The 22,110-nt window shown below is 49.5% G+C and overlaps 1 long non-coding RNA gene across 1 annotated transcript; it reads right to left on the bottom strand.

Moving 5' to 3' along the window:
- Nucleotides 1-1,932: 1,932 nt before the first annotated feature.
- Nucleotides 1,933-21,850, bottom strand: LOC140900191 (uncharacterized). Its single transcript, XR_012155591.1, has 4 exons — nucleotides 21,651-21,850; nucleotides 6,346-6,431; nucleotides 3,130-3,225; nucleotides 1,933-2,481 (listed from the first exon to the last, which is right to left on the bottom strand). It is a non-coding gene; the product is annotated as an uncharacterized lncRNA (long non-coding RNA).
- Nucleotides 21,851-22,110: the final 260 nt, after the last annotated feature.

Here is a 22,110-nt window from a genome sequence, read left to right as displayed (position 1 = left end):
CCGCTCCCATTGGCTGTGGCAGGTGCTCAGCACTTCTGAAAGTCAGGACTCTTTGAGTTCAAGCACCTGAATATGGATGTTGGTGCTTATTTTAGGTGCCCATGATTGAAAAGCTTGTCCACAAACCTTGGTCTGGAAATGTCCCAAGTGTAGGCTCTCTGCTGAGATTTCTGTCAAATTCATCTCTCGTTGCATTTATAAATCTTGATTTTGGCCAGGACAGACATGTCATAGGAAGAACACTTGGGGTCTCGTGTCTGATCCTGCCTGAACCCAGAAGCTTAAAATAATGAAGAGCTTTAGAATTACACGTTTATCTCCCCCTTTTAAACCTGAACATCTGCTCAGGTTTAGGGCTCACTGAAGTTCCAACTTGGAAAAATTCAGACAGGTTCTCACTAAAACAACCCCAAAACCCTTTGTAAAGTTTGTGTAAGTGGATGTAGTGCTGGGGAAAGATGCTCAACTTCACCTGTGTTGAAAGGCTATCACTATCAAGCAATTGATTTTTGAATAGTCATCAGAGACAGACACAGAAATCACCACATTCCAGAAATGCAGCTACCTTTCGGGAATGTAGCAGATACTTCAGAACACAAGGCAGGCAGTGAAGAATCCTGTGTCCAGCTGAAGCTACAGGGAGAAGTTAATTACCCAAGTTGGAATTTGGCCAAAATGCTGGACTAACACTCCTTTTATGAAAACTACCCCAGTATTGAATGGACACATATTTCAGGACTGCAGGTTCATATCTGGTCTGTAAGACAGCACCTCCAAAGCACCATGCCGGGGCATTGATTTTATTCTGACATGGAGGGAAGAGTGCCTCCTACGGAACCACCTATGCACCTGCCTTGGAGATCTCCCATACAGATACTGCCCCAGCCCTGCCCAACCCAACCCAACCCCTGCTTCTATTGTTCTGTTAAGTGTGCCAGCTGCCATCAGTCTCCTCCCACCTTCTGCAGTGAAGGCTAGAAAAAGCTGCCCAGGTGCCTTAATTCATTGTGTTCCAGGAACAGCCTCAGTGCAGGGAAGCACAGAATTCTAGCATTAACCATTTCACTACAGATGGCAGAGAAGCTCAGGATCTGTGTCTGTGATTCCTTCGTAAGCCTGACTGCAGAAGACAAGTAGCTGCTTGCAGATGTTTGGGGTCATTTCCCTACAGCATCCTCACTGGTAAATCCTCTTGCATGCCAACATTTTTAACCCCTTGCCCACCGCTCCATTGCTGGAGCACTATTGCTACTCTGGTTGGAAATCAGGCTGTGACTATTAGCCATTCCTGCTGGCCAGCCAAGATCTCTATGAGGTGGAGTAGTGTAAGCTGAGTCCCTATGTCCTTCTGCCTCTGGGTGACTTTCCCTCTAGCCTCTTTGCAGATCAGAATCTAGCAGACTCCAGGCCAGGGTCACAGCCCATTTCATAGAATGAGTGACCTTTAGAAATTTAGGGTCAGGGCTGCTGACAGCATTGATGCATGGAACTTATCCCCTCTCACCGACATTCCTGTCTCCCTTTATCCCAGTCTGGGGGAAATCAGAAGGGATATGCACTAGTTACAGCTATAGATACAATTGCCACACTGCCATGGAGATGAGTTACTGTCATAGATGTAATTATCATATTGGCATAGGGATGGGTTACTGCCACAAAACAACATGTTGCTCCATTGTCTTTACTAGGGGGTGAGGTTCAATAAACTTCAAAAGAAACGTTTAGGAAGTTTCCACTTTTGCTTGCTTTGTGGAATCTTAAGAATACTTAGATAAGTTCGATGTACAGTATTCAAGTCGGCAAGGCCTGATGCAATTCATCCTAGAGTACTTAAGATGAAGCAATCTCTGAACCTTTAGAAATTATCTACAAGAACTTATGGAGAACAGGTGAGGTCCCAGAGGTCTGGAGAAGGGCAAACATAACCATCTTTAAAAATTATAGACTAATCAGCCTAACTTTGATGCCCAGAAAGACACAAGAACAAATTATTAATCAGTTTATAGGCATCCAGAGGAAAATAGGGTGATAGGTAATAGCCAGCATGGATTTGTCAAGAACAGATCATGCCATCCCAATCTAATCTCCTTCTTTGACATGGTTACTGGTGTAGTGGATGGGGAGAAGCAGAAGATGTGATAGATTTTGATTTTAGTAAGGCTTTGACATGGTCCCACATGACATTCTCATATGCAAACTAAGGAAATATGGTCTAGCTGAAATTACTACAAAGTGGGTGCCCAGCAAACCCATACCCAAACAATACTTAATGATTTGTTGTCAAACTGGAAGGACGCATCTAGTGGGGCTCTGCAGGTGCCTGTCATGTACTATTCAATATTTTCATTAGTAACTCAAACTATGGAGCACAGAGCATGCTTATCCAATTTGTGAGTGATGACACCAAGCTGAGAGGAGTTGTAAGCACTTCGGAGGGCAGGATCAGAATTCAAAACGATCTTGATAAATTGGAGAATTTGTCTAAAATCAATAAGATGAAATTCAATAGAGACAAATGCAAAAATCAAATGCACAAATAAAAAATGGGGAATAACTGAGTAGGCAGATGTACTGCAGAAACTAATTTGGGTTGTGGTTCTCCTGGGGAGAGGTGGACAGGGCAGAGCTATGCTGTAAGAAGCTTGGGCCAGGAATGAAAAACATCAGTATCATACCTAGAAACTCCTCATTTAAAACGCCAGATATGTAAGTAGGTCAGGAAATGTCTAGGAAGACGAGATTAGGTTTATTGCTTTTATTTCATTATGGCTTGTGGACAACTCTGTGCTAACCCCAGGTGCTTTTGTTTTGCTTGCAACCTTTAAGCTGGAAACTCAGGCTATTGCTAGGTTTTTTCATACCTGGCCCAAGCTTCTTACAGCATAGCTCTGCCCTGTCTGCCTCTCCCCGGGAGAACAACAACAGACAGACAAAGGGGAAGTGTTTTTCTCAATTTTAAAAAGTTCTAGCCTTCCCACTGGCTCTTTTGGCCAGGTGCCCACTCGCTTCCTTTTACCTATCCATAACAGTGAGACTTTTAACCCTTTACAGGTAAAGCAAGTAGAGAAAAGAGGGATTTTATAGCTAACTAGCTGGCTGGGTGTCCATAAAAGGGAGCTACCCCCTCACCTTAATTTATCACAAGAGTGAAACTCCTGTCAAACATACTGCATGGAGTTAGAAAAGAAATCCGAATGTATCTGTCACTTTTCGTAAAGTCAAAACCTACAAGAGGAAACAGGAAAATAAAAGGGTGTTATACAGAAAATGTATCTCTGAAACTAACTCCTAGAGACTGATAGTGCTATCAACAACTAATACTGTGCACTTCTCATGGACCTTAAAGCCAAAAGGACCATCATGATCATCTACTCTGATCTCCTGCACACTGCAGGCCACAGAACCTCACCCACCCACTGCTGTAACAGACCCTAACCCCTGGCTGAGTTACTGAAGTCTTCAAATCATGATGTAAAGATTTCAAGTTACAGAGAATTCACCACTTACTCTAGTTTAAACCTGCAAGTGACCCATAGCCCCTCTGCAAAGAAAGGCAACCCCCCCCCCGGTCTCTGCCAATCTGACCTGGGGGGAAATTCCTTGCTGATCGCAAATATGGTGATCAATTGGACTCTGAGCGTTTTGGCAAGACCCAACAGCCAGACACCTGGGAAAGCATATTCGGTAGTAACTCAGAGTCTCCCCATCTAGTGACCCATCACCAGCCACTGGAGATATTTGCTCCTAGCAGTCACAAATCGGCGACATGCCATTGTAGGCAGTTTCATTGTACCATCCCCCCTAATAAGCTTATCAAATTCAGTCTTGAAGCCAGTTAGGTTTTTTGCCCCCATTGGAAGACTGTTCCAGAACTTCACTCCTCTGATGGTTAGAAACCTTTAGACAACTATTACTGTAGACTTCTACAACCCCTTGCATCCTGCGATCTAAAGGCACTTTGCAAAGGTAGTACAGATTATCAGCTTTTTGCATATGGGGAAACTGAAACACTGAGACAGGAAATGATTTATCCAAGATCACAGAGAGAACAAATGGGTATTGTTAACAGAACCTAGGTTAACTGACTTTGAGTCCCGTGCTCTGACCATCAGACCTTGCCCTTAGGTACAAAACAAAATTTAAGAGATATTTAGTTGGGTCATTCCCTTTGAGATCTTCCCTAGAAACTCCATGGAGTGTGCAGCTTGTGGCAACCCTATTGTCTGGCTGCTCCTTCTAGCTAGCACCAGGGCTGGGATTTCAATTACCAAACCAGTTCCATATGTAGGTTCTGCCCCATATGTATCTTAACTGTAGTCTAAGGTAGTTTCCTTCTGCTGGGAATCAAGCATTTTCTTTTCTTTGTGGGCTCTCCCCTGACCATTTATTCTTTGGACAAATAATATTAAACCTCCCAGCTCAGCCTCAAACACAGGATTTATTGCCCAGAAAAAGAATTGCAACAGAAACGAGTGCGTGTGGCACCCTGGAAGACTCTTACTTTGCCCCATCTCAGTTAAGTCCTAGTGTCTCCCCCACAGTCTTTGCTGCCTTTTCCGATGCAGATCACCTCCACCCCTATGAGCACACCTCCACACATCCAGCTGTTCTGTTTGCTGCTACGATAGTCATTCCCCTTGCTCCAAACTGTAGAGCTGAATTAGCTCAATCTAGGCACTCAGCATGATGGATGTACCCTTTATTCTGTGTTAGCCAAGGACCCTCTCTGGGGGGGATCTTACTCTGGGGTTAATTAACGTTTAACATTATTGTACAGCCTAGAAGCCAACCAGAACTGGGGCCCAATGTGCTAGGAGCAGTACTAACACAAAGCAAATGATGGTCCCTGCCCCAAAGAGCTTACAGGCTAAGACACAAGACTTAACAGCTGTACAATAAACTGAGGGAGTGTCACAGGATCCATTCTCCCCTAGGGAGCCTCCTCCTGGCTGCTCTGTGGATTAGCTCCTTCCAGGTCCACCTCTCTCGGAGCCTTTGTCCTCTGGCCACATCACTAGAGTCCTCCCCTTCTGGGGTACCAAAATCCCACTGGACAACTGTCCTAGGCAGTCTGGTGCTCTACTACTGGGCAGTGGCACAGACCAAAGTGGCTGGTAGGGGAACCCTCTACTCCAAGTTCCAGTTTAATCAGTTTTAACCTCTAAACAGCAGCCAAGGTCTGAACTGTCACTAACTTTGCTGCTATTTCCCTGAGCCTTTTCCTGCATCCTTTCCCCATAGGCAGCTAGCTAAGCTGGTTTCCTTCTCTAATGCCCAGAGAGTAGCTACAGACTCCTTCACTATAGTGCCTATCTGCTACCCACTTCCTGGCTTTATACTAGCCCTGCTTTTTCCTTCTCAGCTGGCTCCATCACTCAGGGGTTACTTAGGCCACCTAATTCCCCTCAGCTGTGGCCTATCCAGTTAATGAGCCCCTTCTCAGCTCCATTAACCCCTTCTAGGCTAGTGTGGGGTGAACACCCCATCACAGGAACTCAGGGCAGCAAAGATAGCAGGCCATGAACACTTCTTAGCCAGTCAGGAGCAGTGATGCCTGTCCGATGGAACTGGTTAACACACAAATACACACACACATTTTTTCCAGTGATTGTTTAAAATTTTTCATGGGAAGATTTCTAAACGATTTGAAGTTTTAATTTTGATTCAGTTTTTAAAAACTGAAAAATGTTTGGAATTTCAATTTCCTCCCCTTGTTTCCTTTTCTGTCACTGAGTGAAATCAAATGAACAATGTCTGAGGGTTGCAGGGGGGAGGGGGGAGTCCATTATTTCCTCTTTCCTTTCTTCCTTCACTCTGCATTTTTGCAAAATTCCCTCAAATTTTGAAGAGTTACCCCATGGGAGACTGGTGACATTTCATGTTTTCTTTTGCTGCTCTGTAATATTTCCAAAGTTGGAGAAGTTTTGAAAAGTTACAGAGTGGAAAAAGGAAAGATGAAAAAGTGAAGGAAAAAACCAACCAGACATGGGTACAATTCATTTTATTTCATTTGGTGGCAAATAACGGGGAGAAAAGAGGGAAAATGAACATTTGAAATTTAAGAAAAATATTTGAAAATTGAAACAAAATCGTTTCAATTTGAAACAAAACTACAATGTTTGTGTTGTCTCATTTTGAAAGGTTTCAGAGTAGCAGCCGTGTTAGTCTGTATCCGCAAAAAGAACAGGAGGACTTGTGAGGTGCCCTTAGAGACTAACCAATTTATTTGAGCATAAGCTTTCGTGAGCTACAGCTCACTTCATCGGATGCATCCAGTGGAAAATACAGTAGGGACACCATCATAGGGCCTAATCATATCAGCCACACTATCAGAGGCTCGTTCACCTGCACATCTGCCAATGTGATATACGCCATCATGTGCCAGCAATGCCCCTCTGCCATGTACATTGGCCAAACTGGACAGTCTCTACCTAAAAGAATAAATGGACACAAATCAGATGTCAAGAATTATAACATTCAAAAACCAGTTGGAGAACACGTCAGTCTCTCTGGTCACTTGATTACAGACCTAAAAGTCGCAATATTACAACAAAAAAACTTCAAAAACAGACTCCAACGAGAGACTGCTGAATTGGAATTAATTTGCAAACTGGATACAATTAACTTAGGCTTGAATAAAGACTGGGAGTGGATGTGTCATTACACAAAGTAGAACTATTTCCCCATGTTTATTTTCCCCCCTACTGTTCCTCACATGTTCTTGTCAACTGCTGGAAATGGCCTGTCTTGATTATCACTGCAAAAGGTTGTTTTGTTTTTTTTTCTCTCCTGCTGGTAATAGCTCACCTTAACTGATCACTCTCACTATAGTGTGTGTGATAACACCATTGTTTCATGATCTCTGTATATATATATATCTCTATATATATATCTATCTTCCTACTGTATTTTCCACTGCATGCATCTGATGAAGTAGGCTGTAGCCCACGAAAGCTTATGCTCAAATAAATTTGTTAGTCTCTAAGGTGCCACAAGTCCTCCTGTTCTCATTTTGAAGTTTCCCATTGAAATATTGAAGAATATAGTAAAAAAAAACATTTTCCCATGTGTAGCGGGGCAGTTACCCCACTCCTGAGAGAAAGGGCCAGGCTGATTGGGGAAGCAGCCACAGCTGGGGCCATGCCCCAAGCAGGCCACAGCTGGCCATGTTATAAGGGCTCAGGGAGGAGCTGGGTCAGTCTCTCTCTAGCTGTGGAGAGAGAAGGACTTAGCTCCCTGGGAGAAAAGGGTACCTGAAGCAGGGCTGGGCTGGGCTGGAGAAAGGCTAGAGGAGCTGGGGAACTCCAGCCTGGCAATGGCCTATGCAGGTACTGGGACTGGGGGTACAGCCCAGAGATAAGCAAAGGCAGCTGTTCCAACCTCCTTGCCAGTGCTAAGTAGCCATGACAGACTGCAGTTTGCCCCAATGAGTGGGGGTTAGATGATGACTAGCAGTAGCCAGTGAGGCAATGTGGGTGAGAGGGTTGGGGATTCCCCTGGGAGGGGAGACCCAGAGTGGGGGTAATGTGGAGGGCAGAACCCCAGGGTAAGGGGCACAGGGGTCTGGGAGGGACATGGGGGCCTGAGGCAAGCGTGGCAGAGGGCACTCTGGAGGCTGAAGAGCTAATTCCCAAGACAACCAGCAGGAGGTGCTACACTGGTGAGGCTTCACTTTGCTACACCATGAAAAAAATACTTTTGATGAAACCCCAGTTTTTAGCAGGACCATTTTTCAGTCACAACATTCTGACCAGCTCTGCTTTTCTGAGCTGCTCTCAGGTTGCACATTCATAGAATCACGGGGTTGGAAGGGACCTCAGGAGGTCATCTAGTCCAACCCCCTGCTCAAAGCAGGACCAATCCCCAACTTTTGCCCCAGATCCCAAATGGCCCCCTCAAGGATTGAACTCACAACCCTGGGTTTAGCAGGCCAATGCTCAAACCACTGAGCTATCTCTCACCCCCCCCCGTCTGCATGACAGAAGAGACAAGTTTGGAGGAGGGACTTGGAAGAGGACAGGATGGGGGCTTCATGGGTTTTGCCTGGAAGCTTTCCCTGTGGGTTAGGTGCAGCCTGGGTGACAGTGTGAAGGAGGTTGTGAGAGAAGTGGATGGTGGCACAAAGGCAGGAGTCACCTTTGTGATGAGATAACAGCTGGGGTGAGCAGGGTGGGTGAAGCTGGGACAGTAAAGCCAAGAATTCTGTGACTGATGCAGTAGCGGAGGGGGTGACAATGGTGTTTTTATGATTTTCTTGTATTTATGGACAGGCTGGACACTGCATAGACACCTGGAGAGATGGTCCCTGCCCCGAACAGCTTACATCCTACCCAGACAAGAAACACACAAAGGATGAGGGAGAGGAGACAGAAGAGAAGCCATCAGGGGAATGGGTGGAACATGGCTTGTTAATTCCATTTTTATCCCCAACTGCCCCCCAATGAGCCATTCTGAGCTATTTTTACTCTAAGTGACACCCAGCTGCCTTTTCCGCATTCCTGTCCTCAGTGCACCCCCTCCTCATTGCTAACTGCGGGTAACAGCACCCTGCCAAGATCTCTCACCCTCCCGGGGTTTTCTATTCAGGGCACACTGGGTGTTTATTCTGTCCAGTAAAACTCTGAGAGAACTAGTTTGGGCATTATCAGTGAGGGTTAGAGGGGAATGAATTGACCCTAGTTTCTCTGTTATGTCCATGAATTGCTGAGTCTCATTTGTCCATCAGGACAGGTGTTGGTTGTGGTGTTCAATATTCTGTTTGCACCACACTGTACTGCCTGAATCACTGATAATCACATTTGTCCTAACCCCTCGTCTGCTTGGATGTGTTTTTAGTCTTGGCTGCATTGTTTGTTCCATAAACCAACTCCAGTCTAGCTCTGATAACATCTGCTCAAGGTTTTCAGCCACTGTGTGTCTCTGAGACCAGCCACAGCAGGACCTTCCAGCCCTGCTTCACCTTATGTTCCTCTGCCATGTCTTCCTGCCACAGCTGCCTCAACTTCTCTGTTGCTGTCTGGGGCGGGGGGGGAAGGAGAGCTCTTACGCTCTTGCTGATCTTTCCTGCTTCATCTCTAACATCTGGCAATTGCTATGAAGTGACATGAGAGGGCACTGGCCTGCTAGGCTTGTCCACTCTATCCTGCAGCTGCAAGGAAATGCTTTGCAACTGATTTGCTAATGTCAGTGAAAGAATGGGGTGCAAACCACAGGCAAACAGCACGACTCACTCTGCGATAGCCCAGAGAGCTCCAAATGAGCTGGTGTTAGGGTCAGAACTTGAGGGGTATCCACAGGAGAACTCTGTCACTGGAACTCCAGGGGATGTGACACTAGCACCAGGCACTATAAATGGGATCGCACATCCTGGGGACGCTCCCAAGGCCTCAGGGGCTCTGCTCAGCAGCCGGAAGAGAGGTCTTGGTCAGCCCAGCATGTTGCTCATCCCCATGCCCCATACAGAACCCAAAGCACAAACACAGGATGAGGGTTATTTATTGCAAACACCTGGGGCCAGATCCCCTGACAACTCAGCGCCAGAGTTTCAAGGGCTCAGCAACCACAGTTTGCCAAAAGTGCTCATTCCCCAGCAGGTCCTCTGGTGACATTAGTGGCCAAATTCTCAAGGCAGCTCAGCACGCAATGTGCATACAATGTGCTGAGCTCTCTGAAAATCTGTGGGCCTGGGAAATCCCAGTAATTACATTTCTAGGATTGCAAAACAAGCCCAAGAACTCAGCCCACCAGCTCAGCCCAAGCCCATAGACATGGTGTATGTCAGAAAAACCTGCCGGGATTCAGTTTGCAAAGGAACCCACCGTTTCAATTCAGAAGCCCTGCATTTACTAGAGCGACCGCTAGTCTAGAAGGCTCCTCATGATAGAGTTGGGTTTAACCAGGTTTTAGCCTCTTGGGGCTGTTTGGGACAGTACAGCCTCATGGCCTGATGGACAAAGAGACAGGGATCCCCTCTGACGGATGGCATATGACTGCAATGCGTTTGCAGTTGACTGAACAGCAGCAAGTACAATTAGCTGGTCTCAGTCTAATAACCTGTGAATAATAGACAATGCATCAGAAAAGGCTAGTCCAACCCTCACACTGGGGCTGTGAGTGACATACCAGTGGTCACTTATCATTCCCCTTCCTGCAGAGTCCTGCTGGCCCTGGGATCCTGATTCCTACAGTCACTGTGCTTATCATTCAGCAAGCGAGCCCAGTGAGCGCGGGCCCAGCCCCTCCAAGTGCATGCCCAGTGAGAACACCATGTGAGCCCAAACTTCCTGGGAGGGCAGCTAGTGGGGAGTGTCGGGTGGGAGACGGAGACACTAGCAAGCTGGAGGGGGAGCCAGGGAGCTGGGGGGTTAAACGTTGTTTAGTCCCGAATATTGTCCACAGCCTCATGTGGGAGATGATAAAAGGTTCTTCTAAAACAGGAAGCTGGTGTTATCGCCCTGTGTTGATAATGGGGAAGGAGGCAGCAGCCACGGCTCTGCCAGCCTGGGAAAGGAGGGAAGAACAAGGCCACATTGCCAGCTGGAAACCCAGCCTAAGGGACTGAGAACGCAGCAGCTCAGGGATGGAGGGGGCAGCAGGCTGTCTGGCCTCCCAGAAGCATTGCTCACAGCATCCTGGGCATTGGCAATAGGCCATTCACTCGCTCGCCATGGACAGTGAGGAGGTCTCGTCCATCCTCCAGGGATGGGCGAGGGGCATTTGTTGGTGGGGGAAGGAGACCAGCAGAGCAATGTTAAGGATGGGGAGAGCTGTGATCTTCCCCATCAGCCTCACTCATGGAGGCAGCATGCTTGGGAACCTGTCTCTCTCCATCCCCCACACATACCTTTAATGCCCCATCGCCCAGCCATACACGCAGGGGAACCTCCAGAAGCAGCCGCCTGCTCCAAAGGAAAGAGACAGTGGAGCAGCTCGGCCCATGGATTAGGGCGCCGAATAACGCTTTGAAGCAAACACCACCTGCTAGGCCGGGGATGCAAACCCCACATAGCCAGGCCAAATGTGCCAACGTGACTCCATTCCTGCACACTCACAAGCTGTGCGACTGACCCAGCCAGGCACGGAAGCAGGCACCGGCATCGGCCCGTGGGGAGCAGCTCTAGCTCTGGCAGACCCTCGTCGGCAGCGCTCAGAGGCCACTGAGCAATTTTTTGGGCCCAGTTATCAAAGCCAGTTATGGCCTCACAGCCTGGTCACTCACAATGGTGGACCCTTGGGCCAGGCCGCTTGGCGTCTCCCGCCTGCCCACAACCTCGCTTCTCCCACCTTCCTTCAGTGTCCCTGTCTGCTCCTCCTTTTCCCTTGCCAGTGCCATCCTCCTCCCCCAGCCACCGCTCTCTGACCCCTTCCCTGGGCACAAAAAGGCCTCTGGGCCCCCAAAGTGCTGCCCCGCCTTTACTGATGGCACTGTGGAAGGCAGGCTCTTTGCTCCCCTTCCACAGGGCCCCAGAGTGCACGGCTCCCTGCTGGGGAAGGGAGCTCTGCCTGGGGATTCCCTGGAGGGCTGGTGGCACCTCTGCTCTCCTTCCTTCCCCGGCTCAGCGAGCTTTGGCCAGGGAACAGTTCATTACACTTTAACGCTCACTGGGGTGCTGATCCGGGGGGGAGAGGGGAGGCCAAGCTGCCCAGCCGCTGATTCTCCTCCCCGCTGAGGCCGCCTGCCTGGTGCAGAGCCGAGTCGAGCAGAATCCAGAGGCTCCCCTCACTAGCTCTGCAGCCCGCTCCTCTGGGCTGAAGGCCGCTCTGCCCATGCCCAGAGGCACCGGCTCCCTCACCAGCCAGAGCCACCCCTCACTCCAGGAGGGCCTGGAAGGCTCCCTGAGCTCAGGGACACAGCTGGCGAGTTGTGGGGCTTTTTCTGCTGAGAGTCCAAGCTGGAGGAGCTGACTCAGCAGAAATGTCAGGGCACCTGGCTGGCTCCCTCCTGGCTGCTATCAGCTAACGGGAACAGTGTGAAGCCATGAGACGTCCCTTCCCACACTGTTCCCAGGGGAAGCACAGGTGCAGGTTTATCCTGGAGATAACACTCCCTGCTGCCTGCTACACTGCTCCCCTCCGTGCAGACACCCCCCTGCAGCGCTCAGCACATTGGCAGGGCTCTCCACCACCAGGCACCCCTGCTCTTCACACCCCCGTCCTTCACCGTCAGGCTGCACAGCACTTGTACGCTCCCTGTTCCAGGGCTGATCACTGCGTGCCCCCACCAGCACCCCTTGCTGCCCCCCCCCCCCCCGCTCACACTGCAGAGAGTGCAGGCCAGGCACAGGCAGAGCAGGAACATCACCGTGCACCAGGAGGGCCAGCTCTTGGACCCACTGTGGTTGCTTTGGACTGTTCCCTCCTTGCAATGCAGCTGCATGTGGCATAGCCTGTGGACTACCCCCTCCCAGATGATGGGGGGGTTGGGGAGGGGGCTGCATCATCACCATTGCCATCTTCCCTCAATCCCTGCCCCACATGCAGCACAGACAGGCCCCAGGATACAGCTCCACATTTGGGGTGCATGGAGCAGCTCCTGGGAAGAGAAGGGGGGGCCTTACCTCCCAGAGGGCATAGGAGGGTGGAAGCTGACACCTCTTGGCCCCAAGATGTGCTACCGCAGGTGTACTCCCAGAGGCTGCTTCCCTGCCGAGTCACGCACCAGAATGAAGACGATCCATGGAGCTCAGAGACTTTGGGTCCAATCCTGCCAGGTGGTCAGTGCCCTCAGCTTCCACTGACTGCAGTGAGAGTCCAGACTCTCAGCACCTCTCAGGATCGGGGTCTGAATGAACTGGGAATGGGATTCACTATGCAGGATCACTTGGGGTAGCCTGCTTACACTGGACCCCTGCCTCATTCACTGCTCAGGAAGGCATTGCTCCAGCTGTGGGGCAGATTTGTGTAGTGAGAGAGGCTGCTGACTGGAGGGTCCCTGCCTCGTTTGCTGCAGCAATTGGAAGGTGTACAGTGAACGAGACAGGGGATTGCAGGAAGAGAAAGGGATGCTTCATAATGAAGGCAGTTGAATGCTGCCCTGGAGAATTGGATTCTATCACTCCTCTGGCACTGAGTTCCTGTGTCATGCTGGGGAAGTCACCCCGGCGTTGTCACAGGTGGTTACTAATTGGGTGTTCCTCATTTCCTGGGTGTCCAACGTGAGAGCAGAGCACTCATAGGTCCAAATAAAGTAAATGGGCTTTGACCATATTAAATGCTATCTAGTGCTAAGTAAGGTTCTAAGGGCCTCAAATTGGGCACCCCAAATTTGTGTAAACTTTAATCCTTAAACTCTCTGTGCCCTGTAAAATGGGGATAATGCCCTTTCATTTCACCGGGGTGTTCTGAAAATAAATTCATTCATGTCTGTGATGCACTCAGACACTCCAGTGCTGAGCGCCATAGAAAAGTCCCTGAGGAAATGATTAATCCTATCTTCAGAACAGGGTTTGGATGGGTGCAGTAAATAAGGCCTGGGGCCACTAACTGAACAACAAGGAAAAACAAAATATCGCAAAGCTGCTCATTAAGTGAACCCCATCCGTCCTGTGCACAGAATGAAGCAGAGTCCTGTGGAAACAATAGCATGTGATCATGGAATTAAAGTCTGTATCATAGTTAGGGCCATACCAAATTCACAATCCATTTTGGTCAATTTCACGATCATAGGATTTTAAACATCATTAATTTCATGATTTCAGCTACTTAAATCTGAACTGTCACGGTGTTGTACTTGTCGGGCTTCTGACCCAAAAAGGAGTTGTGGGGCAGTTGCCAGGTTATTGTAGGGGGGCTGCTGCCCTTCTGCCCTGCTGCAGGCAGTGGTGCTGCCTTCAGAGCTGGTCAGGAGCCCAGCTCTGCAGGCAGAGCCGCCGCCAGCAGCAGGGCAGAAGTGAGGCTGGCATGGCACGGTATCACCACCCTTCCTTCTGCGCTGCTGCCTGCAGAGCTGGGCCCTCAGCCAGCAGCCGCCGCTCTCCGGCCGCCCAGCTCTGCAGGCAGCAACACAGAAGTGAGGGTGGCAGAGTCTGGTGTTGCCACCCTTACTTCGGCACTGCTGCTGGCAGGGCACCACCTTCAGAGCTGGGAGCCCGGCCAACAGCCGCCACTTTCTAGACCCCAGCTCTGAAGGCAGCGGAGAAGTAAGGGTGGCAATACTGCGACCCCCTAAAATAACCTTGTGACTCCCCTGCAACTCCCTTTTCGTCAGGACCCCCAGTTTGAGAAACGGTGGTCTCCCCCATGAAATGTGAATAGTATACGGTAAAAGCACACAAAAGACAAAATTTCACGGGGGGAGACAAGATTTCACGGTCCATGACACGTTTTTCATGGCCATGAATTTGATAGGGCCCTAACATAACGCAGCCGCACCAGGGAGCCAAATGAAGGTTGCACAAGCAGCCTTAATTCTGACATTTCCTAATTTCTGAGGACTTGAATTTGCAACCTTAGTAATATTCTCTGAAGATAATTTTTGTATGTGTATTTTGTATTTCTATCACACTCTCCACCGAGAGGCCCCATGGTGCAAGGTGCTGTACATACGCATACTAAGAGACAGACCCTGCCCCAGAGGCTCCCTTAGAAAAAATGCATAGATTTCAAAGCTAGAAGGCACCATTCTGACCATCCAGTCTGACCTGCATAGCCCAGGCCAGAGACACTCCTCCAGTGACCCCTGCATCCAGCCCAGATCTGCTGGTCGAGCTGGAAAGACTCCAAGGGCAGGAGAATCCCCTGGTGACTTGTTCCGATGGACAATCACCTTCGCTGTTGAAAAGCTGTGCCTCATTTCCAGCCTGAATGGAATCCCACCCAGGACCTCAGGTCACCCCGGTCCTAGCATTCCCGTATCGTAGCGATTTCTGTCCCCCACCTCAACTCGGATGCGCCCGTAAGCGCCTCTCTCCTCCCCAAGCAGCCCAGCCAGGCCAGGGCAGAGGTCAAACTCCTGCACTTGTGCTGTGGCTCCTGCCCACCTCAGCATCCCGGCTAGCCCCAGGTCGTTCAGCTGAAATCTCCACCCCACCGGGTGCAGCTCTCCTCCCCGGCACTGGCAGGTCCCTTCTCCTGCCTTCCCAGCATGTGCAGTGCTAACCCGAGGGACACTCCCAGCCCCTCACACTGGCACCCCAGACAGTCTAGGTGCCAGCAGCTCAGGTCCTGGATGGTTGAAGGGGGCTCATTCCCGCAGCTCTTCCCATGTGGAGCTGGACCAGTCCTGACTGTGCTGCCTTCTCAGTCATGCACCGAGACTCGTTAGCTTTCTGGACACAGCCATTGCGGAGGCTACAATAGCTCCTATGACTTCTCCTCTCTTCACTTCTCGCCCTCAGCACCAATACCAAGATACCTCCCAGGCCTGGCTCTTCCCTAACTCCCTCTGAGCCCCTGTGAGATCTGAGAGCCCTGCACCATGTTCCCACAGCCCACTCCAACCCAGCTGTCTGTCTATCTCTACAGCTGTACCTCCGCCCCTCCAGTCCTGCCCACCCAGCCTCTCAGCACATCCTGGATGATTAATCCAGCCCTGTGCAGTCTCTCTCCCACTCCCATCCCAGACCCCCACCCTGTGGGGCCAGAGAGAGCAGCCTGGCTCCCTGGGCTCTTAGAAAGTGCCTGTCCCGGGAGATAAGAGAGCCACGTGCCCCATGGTGACAGGGAGGGGCCCCGCCTGACTGTGCTTTATCCCAAACCAAACAAGCTGGCCTGCTCCAGGAGCTATAAATAGTGGATGAGGCAGCACTGGGCTCTGGGAGGGTCTGGGAAGGGGAGTGGGCCTGGTATCAGGCTTCCTGGTGAGCCACAGCCCCGCTGAATCTTCTGTGACTCCCATGGCAATGTTCACCACCTTCCTAAAGAGGAAGCAACTGATGAGTGTCACTGTGGAGTGTGGGAGGGGAGCAGAGAGCCAGGCTGGGCTGGAGAAGATGGGTGGGAAACTGCTGGCCAGAGCTGGAATGTTGTTGCCTCTAATTCTCCTATTAAAAAGGTCGTAGAACAGTTTTTAAACTAAGGGCTGGGGGAAAGCTAACAGGTGCGGAGGAGCATGTGGTTTAGACAGAAACATCCCTTAGGGGAGGATCTATTAATAGAGAATCTCTTTGTCCCAGTGAGGACGAGTGGATGGAAAATGATAAAATACAGGCAGGGTCTGATCAGAAAAAGTCAAATAAAAAAGAGTCCCATTCACTTACATTGTGTAATGGCAGACAGCTAAAAGGAGACAAGTTTTTAAAGAGCTTATATACCAATGCTAGAAGTCTAAATAATAAAATGGGTGAACTAGGGTGCCTAGTATTAAATGAGGATATTGATATAATAGGCATCACAGAAACTTGGTGGAATGAGGATAATCAGTGGGATACAGTAATACCAGGATACAAAATATATCAGAAAGACAGAACAGGTCGTGCTGGTGAGGGAGTGGCACTATATGTGAAAGAAAGCATAGAATCAAATGAAATAAAAATCGTACATGAATCAAACTGTACCATAGAATCTCTATGGATAGAAATTCCATGCTCGAATCATAAGAATATAGTGGTAGGGATATATTACTGACCACCTGACCAGGATGGTGATAGTGACTGTGAAATGCTCAGGGAGATTAGAGAGGCTATTAAAATAAAAAACTCAATAATAATAATGGGAGATTTCAATTATCCCCATATTGACTCGGTACATGTCACCTTAGGATGGGATGCAGAGATAAAGTTTCTTGACACCTTCAATGACTGCTTCTTGGAGCAGCTGGTCCTGGAACCCACGAGAGGAGAGGCAATTCTTGATTTAGTCCTAAGTGGAACACAGGAGCTGGATCGCTTGGTAATAGTGACCATAATATAATTAAATTTAATATCCCTGTGGCAGGTAAAACACCACAGCGGCCCAACACTGTGGCATTTAATTTCAGAAAGGAGAACTACACAGAAATGAGGAGATTAGTTAAACAGAAATTAAAGGGTCCAGCGCCAAACGTGAAATCTCTGCAAGCTGTATGGAAAATTTTTAAAGACACCATAATAGAGGCTCAACTTAAATGTACACCCCAATTAAAAAACATAGTAAGAGAACCAAAAAAGAGCCACCTTGGCTAAACAACAAAGTAAAAGAAGCAGTGAGAGGCAAAAAGGCATCCTTTAAAAAGTGGAAGTTAAATCCTAGTGAGGAAAATAGAAAGGAGCATAAACACTGGCAAATGAAGTGTAAAAATATAACTAGGAAGGCCAAAAAAGAATCTGAGGAACAGTTAGCCAAAGACTCAAAAAGTAATAGCAAATTTTTTTTAAAGTACCTCAGAAGCAGGAAGCCTGCTAAACAACCAGTGGGGCCACTGGATGATTGAGATGCTAAAGGAGCGCTCAAGGACGATAAGGCCATTGCAGAGAAACTAAATGAATTCTTTGCATTGGTCTTCACAGCTGAGGATGTGAGGGAGATTCCCAAACCTGAGCCATTCTTTTTAGATGACAGATCTGAGGAACTGTCCCAGATTGAGGTGTCATTAGAGGAGGTTTTGGAACAAATTAATAAATTAAACAGCAATAAGTCACCAGGACCAGATGGGTCTCAGAGTAACAGCCGTGTTAGTCTGTATTCGCAAAAAGAAAAGGAGTACTTGTGGCACCTTAGAGACTAACCAATTTATTTGAGCATGAGCTTTCGTGAGCTACAGCTCACTTCATCGGATGCATACTGTGGAAAATACAGAAGATGTTTTTATACACACAGACCATGAAAAAATGGGTGTTTATCACTACAAAAGGTTTTCTTTCCCCTCACCACACTCTCCTGCTGGTAATAGCTTATCTAAAGTGATCACTCTCCTTACAATGTGTATGATAATCAAGGTGGGCCATTTCCAGCACAAATCCAGGTTTTCTCCCCACCCCCACCCCCGGTTATATCATGTTGCCTCTATATAAATCCATGGTACGCCCAAATATTGAATACTGTGCGCAGATGTGGTCACCCCATCTCAAAAAAGATATATTGGAATTGGAGAAAAGGGCAACAAAAATTATTAGGGGTATGGAACGGCTTCCATATAAGGAGAGATTAATAAGACTGGGACTTTTTAGTTTGGAAAAGAGACGGCTAAGGAGAGATATGATTGAGGTCTATAAAATCATGACTGGTGTAGAGAAAGTAGATAAGGAAGTGTTGGTTATTACTTCTCATAACACAAGAATTAGGGGTCACCAAATGAAATTAATAGGCCGCAGGTTTAAAAAAAATAAAAAGTATTTCTTCACACAACGCACAGTCAACCTGTGGAACTCCTTACCAGAGGATGTTGTGAAGGCCAAGACCATAACAGGGTTCAAAAAAGAACTAGATAAATTCATGGAGGATGGGTCCATCAATGGCTATTAGCCAGGATGGGCAGGGATGGTGTCCCTAGCCTCTGTTTGCCAGAAGCTAGGAATGAGCGACAGGGGATGGATCACTTGATGATTACCTGTTCTGATCATTCCCTCTGGGGCACCTGGCATTGGCCACTGTCGGCAGACAGGATACTGGGCTAGATGGATCCTTGGTCTGACCCAGTAGGGCCAATCTTATGTTCTTATGTTCCTAGTGTCGGGGCATCACTCTATTGTAAGGTCTCCCCATCAGGCCTCCAGTGGTCAGACCCTTTGCAGAGGAAGCTCCCACAGCAAGCCCAGAGATGGGGAGTGGGGTGGAGGGGCAGGCCAGGGACGCTGCTCAGCTCAGCCCATGTGCACATGGCTTGGGGCTGAGAGCAGCCAGTACTATAGTCTGTCTTCTTGCCCTGCAATGCTCCCTTCCCCGACCAGGGCCACAGTGAACAGGATCCAGCATACAAAGCTGGGAAACCCAAGAATGGAGGGAGAGGCGCTACAAACGCAGTGTTGTTGCCATATCACATTACACATCTAGATCTACCGCCCTCCGTGTCCTTGCAGATCTTTCACTCTGCTTTCCCCACAGACTAGCTGAGCCTCCCTAGGTACGCCAGCTGCATTTCTTCAGGCTGGACTTCAACTCGCTGCATTTCTAACACCTGTCGGTCCCCCTGTTCTCTCTGGTCTCATTGGTGTTTGCAACCCCTCCCAATCAGCAACCTCAAGAGTTGGAGTTAATGAGTGGTTTACTCCCTCTTCCAGCTCATTAGGAAGTTTACGAATAAGAGCAGACATAAACCAGCCCCTACTGCACCCCCTTACCACTCTCCCAACTCCAGAGATTGGCGAGCATCATTACTCTCTGGTAAGGTAATATTCAATCCATACAATAGTGCTGAGAGCCAGGGAATTGGAATTAGTTTTTGAGTAAGATTTTGTGAGACACTGGACCCATTGTTTTCATTATTAACTCCCGGGAGGTGCCTTGTACCGTATTCCCCTGGGATGCTCACTCTGTCACGTTGCTCTGGCATGACTGGTGCTTTATAAGCTCGTGCTGCTGTTGCTCCCTTCTCTCTATCGCCTGCTTTAACTGTAGATATTTGCACCATTATCTTGCTGGAATCAGGGATTACATGCATGGGACAGTGATTGCCAGGATCCCTCTTCTTCCCTTTTTGAAGGTCAGCACTGCGTTCAGACAGGCCTCCCCTCCACCAGGACTGTCCCAAAGAATTGTCAGTTGTTCCATCACCTCGGACACTCACAGGGCCTGTGCCATCCAATTCGCACCTCTCCACCTTTCCCCAGGATCCCCTTAATGTTAAAACCCACAGGTGCCTTTACAAGGTCTTCGTTACTCGCTGCATTCTCACCTCTGGGTGTTATCTTTCTGGTTAAATAGAATTGTCTGTGTCAGTCATTTCACCCCCTTCCCTTCTCCTTTGGCCTCCTTCTCCTGGGGGTTTCTGATTGTTAAAGGCCTCCCTAACCCTTGGCAGCACAAGCTCAAACAGTGTGTTGGCTGCCCTTCCCTTCCCCCCTGTTCTGAGTGTTGCTCTTGGGTTGCCTGGTCTTTCTATATACAGGACAGGCTGTTTTGCCCTCAGCGGAGACACCCATAAGCCAACATTGGCTGCATTTTGCACCTTCAGCTCTTCTTTTCCAAAAGAGCAGAAGCCTGTTGTGACTTGGGCAGAGTGGCCGTCTGGAGAGGACTGTTACTGGGGCCTGATACGTTACTCCTGCCGGCCTTGGACCTCAGTTTCCCAATCTAGACAAGGAGGAGAATGTTGCTCATCTCCCTGGTAAGGGAAGCACTTTGAGGTCTTTAGATGGAAAACACTAGGCAGTACTGACCAAGTGACTCCCCTGGGGTCATGGGTGAGGTCACACCATGAGGGTGGCCATGTGGGATCCACACCACCTTCCTCAGAGGGGATCCATTGTGGTCAGTGGGGTCACAAGGCTGCGTGTAATGGAGGCTGATATTAAAAATAACACCTGTACACAAACGAGGCCTGCCCTGTCCACAGGGAATAATACAGGCTGCCCAGACTTGCATCTCCAGGAGTCTAGCACGTGTGCAAGGGATGGGAGGAGCTAGTAGCTGACTCCTCAGCTCCCTGGACTCCAGCTCTGGCTCCATGGCCCAGTGCAAGGAGCAGGCCCTGTAAATCAGCATCTCCCCCTGCTGGGGAAAGCTGGCTGCAGCAAAATGGCGACTCCGGAAAATGCCCCTTTGCCCAGCTGTTGCATCGCAGCCTCCACGAGGTCCTGAATGGGGCAGCTCACAGCTCGCCGAGCCGTTGTGTCAGGCTGCCTGCAGAGTCCGGCAGGCGATGCTGCAGTTTGTTTTCCCACAACCACGTGGCCAGGAATGTTATTAAGTGTCTTTGATGGCAGCTGAGATACTGAAGCACAATTCTGCAGCCAGGAGTGACTGGTGGTGTTGCTGGGAGAGGCACTGCTGCCACCCACCACCTCATTGCCAAGAGTTCCCCAGGAGAGCCTATGGCCAGCCCCTTGGCATGTCCCTAGCAGGTCCCCCACTCGGTGGAGCTCAGCTGCAGCACAGCTGGGATTGCTGGTTCTCAGCTCAGATTGCTCCTGGGAGTGGGCTGCGCTCTCAGACATGGCGACTGGAGGAGAAAGGAGAGTCCTAACATTTTAACAAGAGTGTCAGGCTTCATCAGGGAGCTTTACACTGAGCCCCAGTCAGTGAGAGGCTGGGCTTCCCTGCCAGCTCTGTGCACCCGCTCCCTCATCAGCCCTGCTCTCGGCAGTTAGCAAAGGTGATAAATTATCAACCAAGAGCAAAGCTGCAAAGCCAGGCCAAACCACAGCCCTGCAGCGAAACCTCCCAGCATTAACCCGATTAACTCTCCTCCAACCCACCCCACGGCGCTGCACAAGAAGACCTCCGGATGGATTTGCCTTGGACACACGCTCCAGTTCCAGAAGTACCTGGGCAATATTCACCCAGCCCCCAATCCCAAGAGCCTTTTATCAGTGAGAAGGATAAAAACCCACCCAAGAAAAAGCTCATGAGGAACAAAAGTTCACTCCAGAAGGATTTACAGAAGCAACTCCCCTCCCAGCTACTGAGCCCATGAGGCACAGACCTTCCCCCACCCAGGGGATACAGACGATACAGAGCCCAGAGCTGGAGGGGCAGAAACCTGCCATGGCCCTCAGGGAGAAGGGCCCAAACCCCACACAGTACCCCAAGAGAGGGGCACAGAGCACACAGGATACCCTGGCAGAGATCTGATAGACCTGACTTGCAGTTCAGCCATCTCGTCCCCTGGGAATCCTTGGTACACTTCCCACCATTAAGTGTGCGCCCGTCCATTGCGGCAAGAAAGCTGTCACTCTCCAGCAGCCCACTCCCGAGCCCCAGGGAAAGCACTCTGGGCCCGGTGAGCTGATCCCCATCCACCGTTTTCCAGCAGTCGCACGCATCCAGCCCAGGAGGGGAACTGATCCCATGTGAGTGAGGTCACCCGTCAGTGACAAGGAGGGTGGGATGGACACAGTCCACAGGTCGCCTCTGGGCAGAGGTTTGTTCGGATGGAAATGGGCTTAATAATTGTCAATCCTGAGCTCACAGTAAAATATCAGTGATGCTGGGCTGGAATCCAGCGGGAATCACTCCCTGCCAAGCTCCAGTCTTCCCAACCCCCGCCGCAGCTCAGTGAAAGCTGAGCTCCTGCCTTCTCTGCCCCCCCCCCCCCGG

Source organism: Lepidochelys kempii, chromosome 18, assembly GCF_965140265.1.
Source record: "Lepidochelys kempii isolate rLepKem1 chromosome 18, rLepKem1.hap2, whole genome shotgun sequence".
NCBI lineage: Eukaryota > Metazoa > Chordata > Testudines > Cheloniidae > Lepidochelys > Lepidochelys kempii.
Note: the sequence above shows the minus strand (reverse complement) of the source record. Positions and strands in the feature narration are given on the sequence as shown.